At 43.0% G+C, this 9,270-nt stretch overlaps 1 protein-coding gene across 1 annotated transcript in view; it reads left to right on the plus strand.

Annotated features, from left to right (window-relative positions):
* Nucleotides 1–1,634: 1,634 nt before the first annotated feature.
* LOC109485442 (neuropeptide FF receptor 2-like) overlaps nucleotides 1,635–9,270 on the plus strand; it is a 67,872-nt gene continuing 60,236 nt past the window's right edge. Inside the window, exon 1 of the mRNA XM_019789048.1 lies at nucleotides 1,635–1,671. The gene's annotated coding sequence lies outside the window, so the exon portion shown is untranslated. The remainder of the gene's footprint in view (nucleotides 1,672–9,270) is intronic.

Below are 9,270 nucleotides of genomic sequence, written 5' to 3' on the forward strand. Positions count from 1 at the left end.
GTAACGTCTTCTTGTTCAGTGCTTTCGTGCTTTATAACACTGATAAGGATTGAGTTGAATTGATTTGATTCGAAATGGCAAAGTTTGAATCAGGCAGCGGCTTTCAGCTTAAGATTGAGATTTAGAATTTAAGGCATTAGTGATAATGTGTTCCTCTTTCACATGCATGTACATGAGTTACTATGCGGCTTGTACAATGCCATACAGAATCTCTGTAAGACCGTTAATCATAGTAACTAACCTTACAAATAATCTGTGTGGCATTGCAAGAGAGAAGAGCAAATCTAGCGGAAATACTCTGCGGATTTTCAAGATTTAAAATCCATTTCCCTACTTGAAAAGAGGATTTTTGGATTAAGAAAACTGCTGCAGACTGATATTTTCCACGTAATCATACAGGAAATGAGGAATGTTTTAAAAAACATCGTACAAGGTTTGAGCAGATGTGGAAAACCAATCTATCTGTCTTTATTACCTTCGTCAGAAGGCTATGTGTTTAGGTACACCATACATAGGGGTTGCTGATTTTTTTTCAATCGGTTAAAACTTGGGGTGTGGTGCATGTATCTTTATGATATTTGGTAGGTAGGATGAAGTTGGGAAAAAGAAGGTCAAGATCAATTTTAGGTACTCTAGCGATTTTGTAAGCTACGTAAGCCAAAGTTACGTTAATAATGGATATGTAGGGACGTATTTTTTATAGTGTCAACCGGAACGATGAGATAGGTATTTCTATGTGCGCTCTCGCTATTGATATTAATTTGGCGTAACTGTTCTTTTTAAAGCTGAATTCATTTTTAATTGTTAGTGAATGTGTAAGGGTTGATTACGTCACAATAAGCATCGTGACTATGTTGGAAAATGTCCATACTCGTGTAACGTGTGTTTCTGTACAAATCCTTTGGTTCACATACCAGCAAAGTAAAAGTCAAACCGTATACAGCAGCATATTCCTGATAACCCAGGGCCATACATGACGAAGGTATATGAAGTCATCGACCTCTTGTTTTGCATGGGTTATGCTGGTGTAGCCCAGCCGGGCTCTGAAGTCGGGAGGGCACTGACCGTCGTGGTCATAATTAGGACCGCTTTTAGGCTATGTTGATTTCATTATATGGATGACATCCTCTGCTAACCCCAAAACTGATGCGAGCGTACGAATAAAAAGAGTTTGGCAAAAAAGGTTTTGCCTTCATTATGGAATCTACGTGGTCATCAGGGTGGTCATGGAGGTTGAACAAATGACTAAACACACAGAGTTCGGCATGGCGAATAATAACAGACTTTTCATTTTTATTTCTTCAAAATTTCTTCTTTTCCTTTGGAATTGATTTTGGCATTCTACGACATTAGTATCGTTTTACGATATATATGCATACAAGTGTGTAACATATTTTGCATATAAGTGTCTACACGTGTCTAACATATTTTGCCTTTTTTTCCCATTCTGCAGCTGTGCTGTACGATTTACAGTGTGGCTGGAAACTTGTATTTTTGGAAACGGACAAAAATTCATGCGAGCCTGGATGTTACCCAAACAAATAATCAAATCAACATGGCCTTACATTTAGAAAAAATCCTTAGCGCTGACGCTCAGTGGCTGTAGGATACCGGGGTGTCAGACAGGCGGCCGCCGCGAAGCAAATCTACCGACCCAAGCTTTGCGGATAGGTAAGATCATTTTTCAGTCCCTTTTCGTCACCGTTGAGGAAGGATATCTACCCAAAGCAATAGCAAATCTTTCACAATAGGCGCTCTATTATATGGCAGATGTTTTTTTGATGGTGTGACCGTGTGTTTTTGTGCCGTCAACGATAAATGTTAGATATATAGCAAACTGTCACCGTCGAGAAATAATATTTACTCAAAGCAGTAGCAAATCTTTTGGTGGTGCGCTGTTATACGGCAGTTTTCGTTTTGAATGGCGTGTTTTTTTTTACCCTCAAGAAATACTAGGTATAAAGCAAAATGTTACACTTCCAATTAATCCATATTAGGTGGTTGCCTTACATTGTGGGAGTTATTGCATTTAAATATGTAATGGGGTAAAATAACTCCAAAGTAGGTACATAATCGTATTATTGTATGGCTTTTGGAAGATTGTTTACACGTGATACTTTTCAGAACAGGTTTTTTCCCTTTTGCTATTAATAGCTGCAAAAATCCCTGCAACTCTTCGTGAATAAAATCAGGTGAATAGATTAGATGGATAGAATATGTGTCTTCACGAAGACACCGGTTTTATTTACATCTGCTCACTTCATGTTAAACTCTTGACTGAAAAATGGTCGCGCACTGGTCCAGGAAATGGAAACGTGTCTTGAAGCCATGTACAGTCGTCCTGTTGTTTCCAAGTGTCATTGCCCTGCATTCCGTAGGTTGTGAGTTCGAACCCCGGCCGAGTCATACCAAAGACATTAAAAATGGTGCATACTGCTTTCTGTGCCCAGCACTAAGCATTTGGGAAAGAGTATGGGAGTTAAACACGCACCACTACCGGTGGACTAGCCCCCCGTTGTATTGCACCACTGCGTGGTCCAAGGGCTACAGAAACGGATATGTGGGCCGCCCTATGCACCATATGTAGGTGCGGGAAGGAACTTTTGATGTTAACTTACTCTTATACGTACAGAAGAAGTAATAGAAAGGTATATCACCATGCATTCGGCGCAACACACGAGCTTCTGTATTTATACAGCCGGTGTGACTTCCTTTCAACGTAACACACCAGCTTCTCTGTATAGTTGATATAACCGCCCTTCGGCGTGTAACACACCAGCTTGTGTATCTGTATAGCCGGTATATAACCGGTATAACCGCCCTTCGGCGTGTAACACACCAGCTTTTGTACTGTATAGCCGGTATACCGGTACCGCCCTTCGGCGTGTAACACACCAGCTTTTGTATCTGCTGTACAGCCGTCATAACCGCCCTTCGGCATAACGCACCAGCTTCTGTATCTGTATAGCCGCCCTTCGCCGTAACACACCAGCTTCTGTATCTGTAGAGTTGATATAACCGTCCCTTGGCGTAACACACCAGCTACGCAGGCACAGGGCGGCCCGTCAGTTATTTTGTAAGATACAAACTACGCCAATCACCTGCATTATTAATGACGAATATTACACTGAGAATTCTTGAGGAAGCGTGGGTCGCAAGGCCATCTAAAGTAAATTGGACATCAAAAGGACATGGCCGTCCAACAATTTGTACACCACGCTGTCAGCGAAATGGTTTCCTGTTGGAGAGGTTTTATAACGGGCGTCATGCCGGGAGCAATTCACTCTGGTATTTGTTCTCTTAATTGAAATTTTTCATGGTGATGAAAAACGTGATAGTTTGCACGTAAGCTATGCGTGCATTGCATGGACACGTCATTGACATAATGAGCATGGACTTCTAAACATGTAAACACTCAAGTGAATACAAGGAAGTGTAACCCCACGCACATAGTTGTAAGTCCATATAAGCTGCTAGGGGGACCAAACCCACACCACTTATTACTGACAGGAAAAGCTATCCGCCACTCAAAAATCAAGACCATAGCATGTCCAGGACAAAAGATACAAAAACCGGAAGTTCTGCTGCAGTACCAAGGTCAGCAACCAGGAGGCCCAAAATCGACCCTGGCCTTTGCCTACCCAACACCTACCCACATACCAAATATCACTACAATCCATCCAAAGGTTCAAAAGTTATGCTGGCCGTAAATGTCCGTAAGCACAAATACACAGACATGCAGACACACACACAGACAAACAGGCAGACACGCCTAAAACAGTACCTCCATTTTTCATGGAGGTAAATACACCGGATGAGGAAATCTGTCTGATATTGACATTTACTGCCATTTCTTGGCACATTACATTTTAAGTCGGCCGGGAAGTAAGATCGGCTGTGGTTGGCTGGTGTTCGGCGAGGTCGGCTACTGTTCGCCGAATGTTTCAAAAGCTGAACGTCTTCTTGTTAGTAGTAGAACTCAGTGACATTTCCACTGTAAAGGTTTCTCTGAGTCCACTCGATCCCTAGCTTGAACGCACCACATATCACATGTCAATAGCACTTAACTCTATGAAATAAAGACTAAGCTTTAACTTCCAACACTTAGATTACAGAATTGGGACTTACCCCAAATTTTTACCCCGTGCATGCTAAGCATTTAACTCGATTTCCTCTCTTACTTTCGTCAGATAAGACACCGAAAATGCTATATAGAGAGTCATCGGTCAGTTCTTCACATGTATGGGTCATCTGCTGTCTTCTGATGTTTTATTATCTAGTGAAGATCCACTTAAGACCCTGAAGGACAAGTTGGGATCGGGTTTTGTTCCAGGAAAAGAAGCACGCGGACCATTACATGCAGAACGTGCCTGTAAGCGCATCGGGGTGACCTGGATACACACACGGAGTCACGTTGTACACGTTTCTATAACCAAACAGGGATTTCCGTTATAGCGTAAAACCTGTCAAATCAATCAGCATTTTAACCTTTGAGTCGTGTATACAACGGTGTGGCACCACAGAAGAATGTGTAATGTGTTCAGCTATATAAGGGGGTATGTCAAATAATGTTTTCCGTGGTTCCCAGTTGAAAACAGCTTCTGTGCCCTGCATGTGAAAGCGATTCACATGAGCAAACGAAAATGTCTAGAACGTATGTGTGTGTGGGCGTACCGTTCAGCAGTGTTGATAAAACGTTGTGGAGAGAAAGAACGTCGTTCCGGGCACATGAAGAGTGGACTCCGTTCTTCTACAGGATAGGCCTATTAGTAAGTGACTTTAAGCAACGGGTCAAAGGTGGTTGGAAGTCGGTATCGTCCCCCAACCAGGTTCAAAGTTGATTGACCCTTTCGACATAGTTTCTTTCACTTTCTTCACCAAATAATCCTGTTCAATGTTCCCGAAAAGGAGCGGCAAAATGTTCTCTCAGCGCGGACCAACTCCGCGGTATGTTACCTGTCTTTCTGGTCAATTTCCAATCTATCCAGCCGCTTCCCGAAGCCTGTTGGTAGATGTATCTGTATCTGTATAGCCGGTATAACCGCCCTTAGGCGTAACACACCAGCTTTACAGGCACGCGGCGCGGCGGCAGCTAGCTGTATATCACACCGAACGACTTGTTACACTCAATCTTTGCACATTTGACTGTAGGAGTTATTTAAAGCTTTCTAGTGATGATGCCCCAACTGTGCTCGGTGGCAACGAGTACCACTCTACGATAGTTCTGGGGAAATACGAGTTTTTGAATACCTCAATTCTTGGTTGATAACTCTGATATTTGAAGGCATGACTGTTTCTTGTTCTTTTCTGGGCTGGTATCAAATACTTAGTGGTTGGTACATAAAATATATAATATAATAGATGCTAAAAGATCAGAGTTTTGCCCAGGCGCCGTACATTCTGCCGACGCGCTGCCCAAACCTACCGTGAAAAGGGCTGGTAGAAAGTTTGATGAGTCCATTCTTGCTGTGTTAGAACAAAGTTAATTCCCTCCCCAACGTGTTGATTGAATGTGAAGAACGATAGATCATGTTATAATGACATCTCTCCCCCGATCGATAATACTTTAACCTGTAGCCTCACTAGACGTAGCCTGACTATCGATCCAGAAGGTTCCATTCAGGACAGCGCTCTCTGCCATCCCTTGGGTAGATTTGTTTAGTGGCGTTAAAATGCCCCGTGCCCTAACCTTGTCAAATATGTCGCGAGAAATATTGAGGAGCCAAACTAATTTAACAAGATATCAGACATGTCATTCGTCTGTGAAGAAGTTTTTTTTTAATGTCTTGTTCCATTAATTTTTCCACTGGCTCTCTGGAAACAGGCAAGCATGTAGTAGGCAATTAGTAGTAAGACAATAGATGAGATAAACTTTTCTGGGACCTTTGACCTAAATTCCTACGGATGGCACCAAATTTGGCTCCCTTTTAGAGACTCTTAAAGTTACAGAAATCAGAAATAACTAAAACGAACAGTCGCAAACCATGTACCAGCTACACTCATATGTATGTATTTTGTACCATGTATATGTAAAATATGTGTATATATTTGTTTTGAACTTATACCATAGCTAGGTAAACTGTATCTTTGTCATATGTTTTGTCAGACCGTTATCTCTTTCTCTCATGACCAATGAAAATCGGCCATTAGGTTGATTTGAGCTTCCCATGAGTAAACTATGTTTCAAACAGGTAGTGGATGGTACCTGGAACGTCTGACCGTTTCCAAAATCATATCCAGTTGCATAAGTAACTGTCTTTTGGCGTATCTTATTACCTGGGCAGACACCACATTTGCGTTGCGCAGTACAGTGCCTAGTTAATACCTTTGAAAATCCTTTTTTCTCTTGAAAGTTTTGGTCCATTTTGAAGGCACAGATAGGGTCTAAACTTTCCTACATTGGTCAAGTTTTGTTTATTTCAGCAGTTTAGTGGGCGTAGTGAGAGATGTGAGTGGTTAGGTCTTGTCTGGCCAGGCGGATGGATACCATGGAAAATGTAGCCGGTCAAAGTTGAGGTTTTGTTACTATCATCAGCTGTGGCGGGAATTTGAGGTGGTCGACCCCCTGTTTCCTTTCTATTTTTGGAAATCAGACCCTTGTTGCTACCTGGTGCAGAAAAAATTTTGGGATTTAAGTATGGGCAAGTACTTTCATGAGGACTTCTTATAGTGTATTTAAGCATGTGTTCCTATGGACAAATCTAATAGTACTGTCTGCCCCATATAATGGTTCAAACAAACTCACCGGAAGCAAGACCTTCATGTACAGACGCAGCATCCGGGACTGGCTGATTCTGTTACACACTGTGAGACAGCGATGACTAGGGATGTGCATGATATCTAATCACAGTATAACTACGTTCAGACGACACCGAGATGAACTTCCCACTTATCTTTGCAATACCTTTACAGGATATTAATTTATTGTCATATATAAGGCCACACCGACTTAATTTTATGGATGACATCCGCGCGCGCATTGATTTTCGCCTGTCCTCAAAAAAAAATCACGTCCTCCAAGGCTTTGGCCTGGCTCTAGGCCTGGGTAGTCCATGGTAGTTAGCAACAATGCAGAGCCGATGGTAACTCTGGAGGACGGCACCCAGGCTACCGAAGCTCCACGACTCAAAAACTCAGTTACATACGTACAGTGCCGATTCATAAACTCCGCAAAAAAGCCAGCATGTGTCGGCCTGTCGTATACGTCGCTATGTACTGCTGGAAATTCACAATACTAGTACCAGCTTTGTATTCCTGTGGTTTAGTAACATTTTTTTTTTGGCCGGAATTTTTTTTATTCGCCCGCGCGCACTAGTTTGGGGGTTTTCAGAGGATGTCATCCATAAAATTAAGTCGGTGTGGCCTAAGGAAGTGGGAAGGATTCTTAGAAATGAGGCCACCACGGAGATCTAAGACTCGCACAGTGCGTGGGACAAAACGTGATTGAAGTGTGGCGGCATTAAGGTGGCAGAACACAGTTTTCGCCCTATGGGGATTCCTATAGTTAAGCACCCCGAGGTGACTCACTTCGACGCGGTAAAAATTATAGTAGGGTGCACTAGAGAATCACGGCCAACTAAGATGTTGAAATGTACACTATATTCTACAAAATAACTGAAAACCAAATAACATAATGACGACCACTTTGATTTGGCCCTCTACCGGGGTCAACGGAACCGTAGCCGGCTCACCCCGGAACGCGGTTGCGTAATGCCGCGCATTTATACACGAACAGGGAAATCTTCACAATCCAAATCATACGGTGTACAAGCCGATACATTTCTATACCAGTTCACTCATGGCTACCTCTCACATAAGTCGCTCTAGCCAGGATGCAAGAGGTTTGTCTGCACTACTTTGACCCGCGTCACACATCACAGAACATGGCCTCACGAACAATGCCGAACTCCCCCCAACCATGCACGATTGGGAGGAGGTTGGGAGCAAGTCGGCTGTGGTTGGCTGGTGTTCGGCGAGGTTGGCTACTGTATTGCTGCGCCAGCCGAATGTTTCAAACATTCGGGAGTGGACGGGGAGGTTGGGCCATGGTTGTGGACTGGTTGGCTGGTGGTTGTGAGTAGGCCTAGGACAGCAGTGGTTGAAGCGTTGTTGGTAGTCAAATTCTCGAGGTCCTCGATCGCGAAGGAGTTTGAAGATTCAGTTTTCAAGCCCTGAGACTATTTTTTACACCTTTAATGTTGAAAAGCTTCGCATCACTATCAGCTGCAGATGTCTGGATTTGTGCAACTTGGAAATGCCTCTGTTATAGCCTCCAAAGCATGTAAAAAACTGGAGGTTTGGGGGGTCTTCATGGTCTTTGGGAGCTTTTATGGCCTTTTATGTGCTACTTTCTGATTGCATATAGACAACATAGCCGGCCTGGTTGAAATACCCCCGTTTTTTTGCTATATCAGAAAACAGCCGAAGACCACCAAAGTTCTATAAGCCTGCTATGGAGGCTAGCTCTGTTACACATAGCCAAAAATATCCCACCACTCTCTTGATATGCAATATCCGTATCCTATAGGAGCGAGGGTGCTTTTCAAGGCTCGTCAGAGTGCGTGGCGGTCCCACACAGGGAGGTGTTTGATGTAAAAATGAGCTCATTAAGCAGGAACCACGCGGCACGGCTAAATCTGACGGGCGCCCTGAAGAGTGAACTGAGATGACCCGACATCTCCCAACGTGAGGCCGCACACAGGAGCACGAATGTATCCAGAACCGTGCACATTTAGAGCTATGCCGGAATGGGTTGGGGATAGTTAGGCCATGTTGATTTGATTATATGGATGACATCCGCGCGCGCATGAATTTTCGGCCGTTTCCAAAAAAAAAGTTTTCAACCATACTGTAAGTCGTACAAAACAGTTGCAAAATGAACAAAAATATACCATAAGTTACAAAAAAATTAATAAAAACTATACCAATGTCGTAGAATGCCAAAATCAAACGAAAAAAGACGAAATTGTAAAGAAATGAACTTGAAGACTATATTATTCGCCAAACCATATTCTGTGCAATTTGCTCAACCCTCATGACCACGTAGATTTCATAATGAAAAGAACTTTTTTTTTTGGCAAAACTTTTTTTTTATTCGCACGCGCGCATCAGTTTCGGGGCTCCCGGAGGATGTCATCCATATAATCAAATCAACATGGCCTAAATAACCAAATGAATCAAGGAACCACCCCTACTCTTCTCGACTGTGTTTACGGCAGTGACAGTGGGTGTCACTGGAAGACAGAAGAAAATGTCCAGACTATGCATGGT

The sequence above is a fragment of the Branchiostoma belcheri genome, unplaced genomic scaffold (assembly GCF_001625305.1).
Source record: "Branchiostoma belcheri isolate BF01 breed outbred unplaced genomic scaffold, Haploidv18h27 scaffold76, whole genome shotgun sequence".
NCBI lineage: Eukaryota > Metazoa > Chordata > Leptocardii > Amphioxiformes > Branchiostomatidae > Branchiostoma > Branchiostoma belcheri.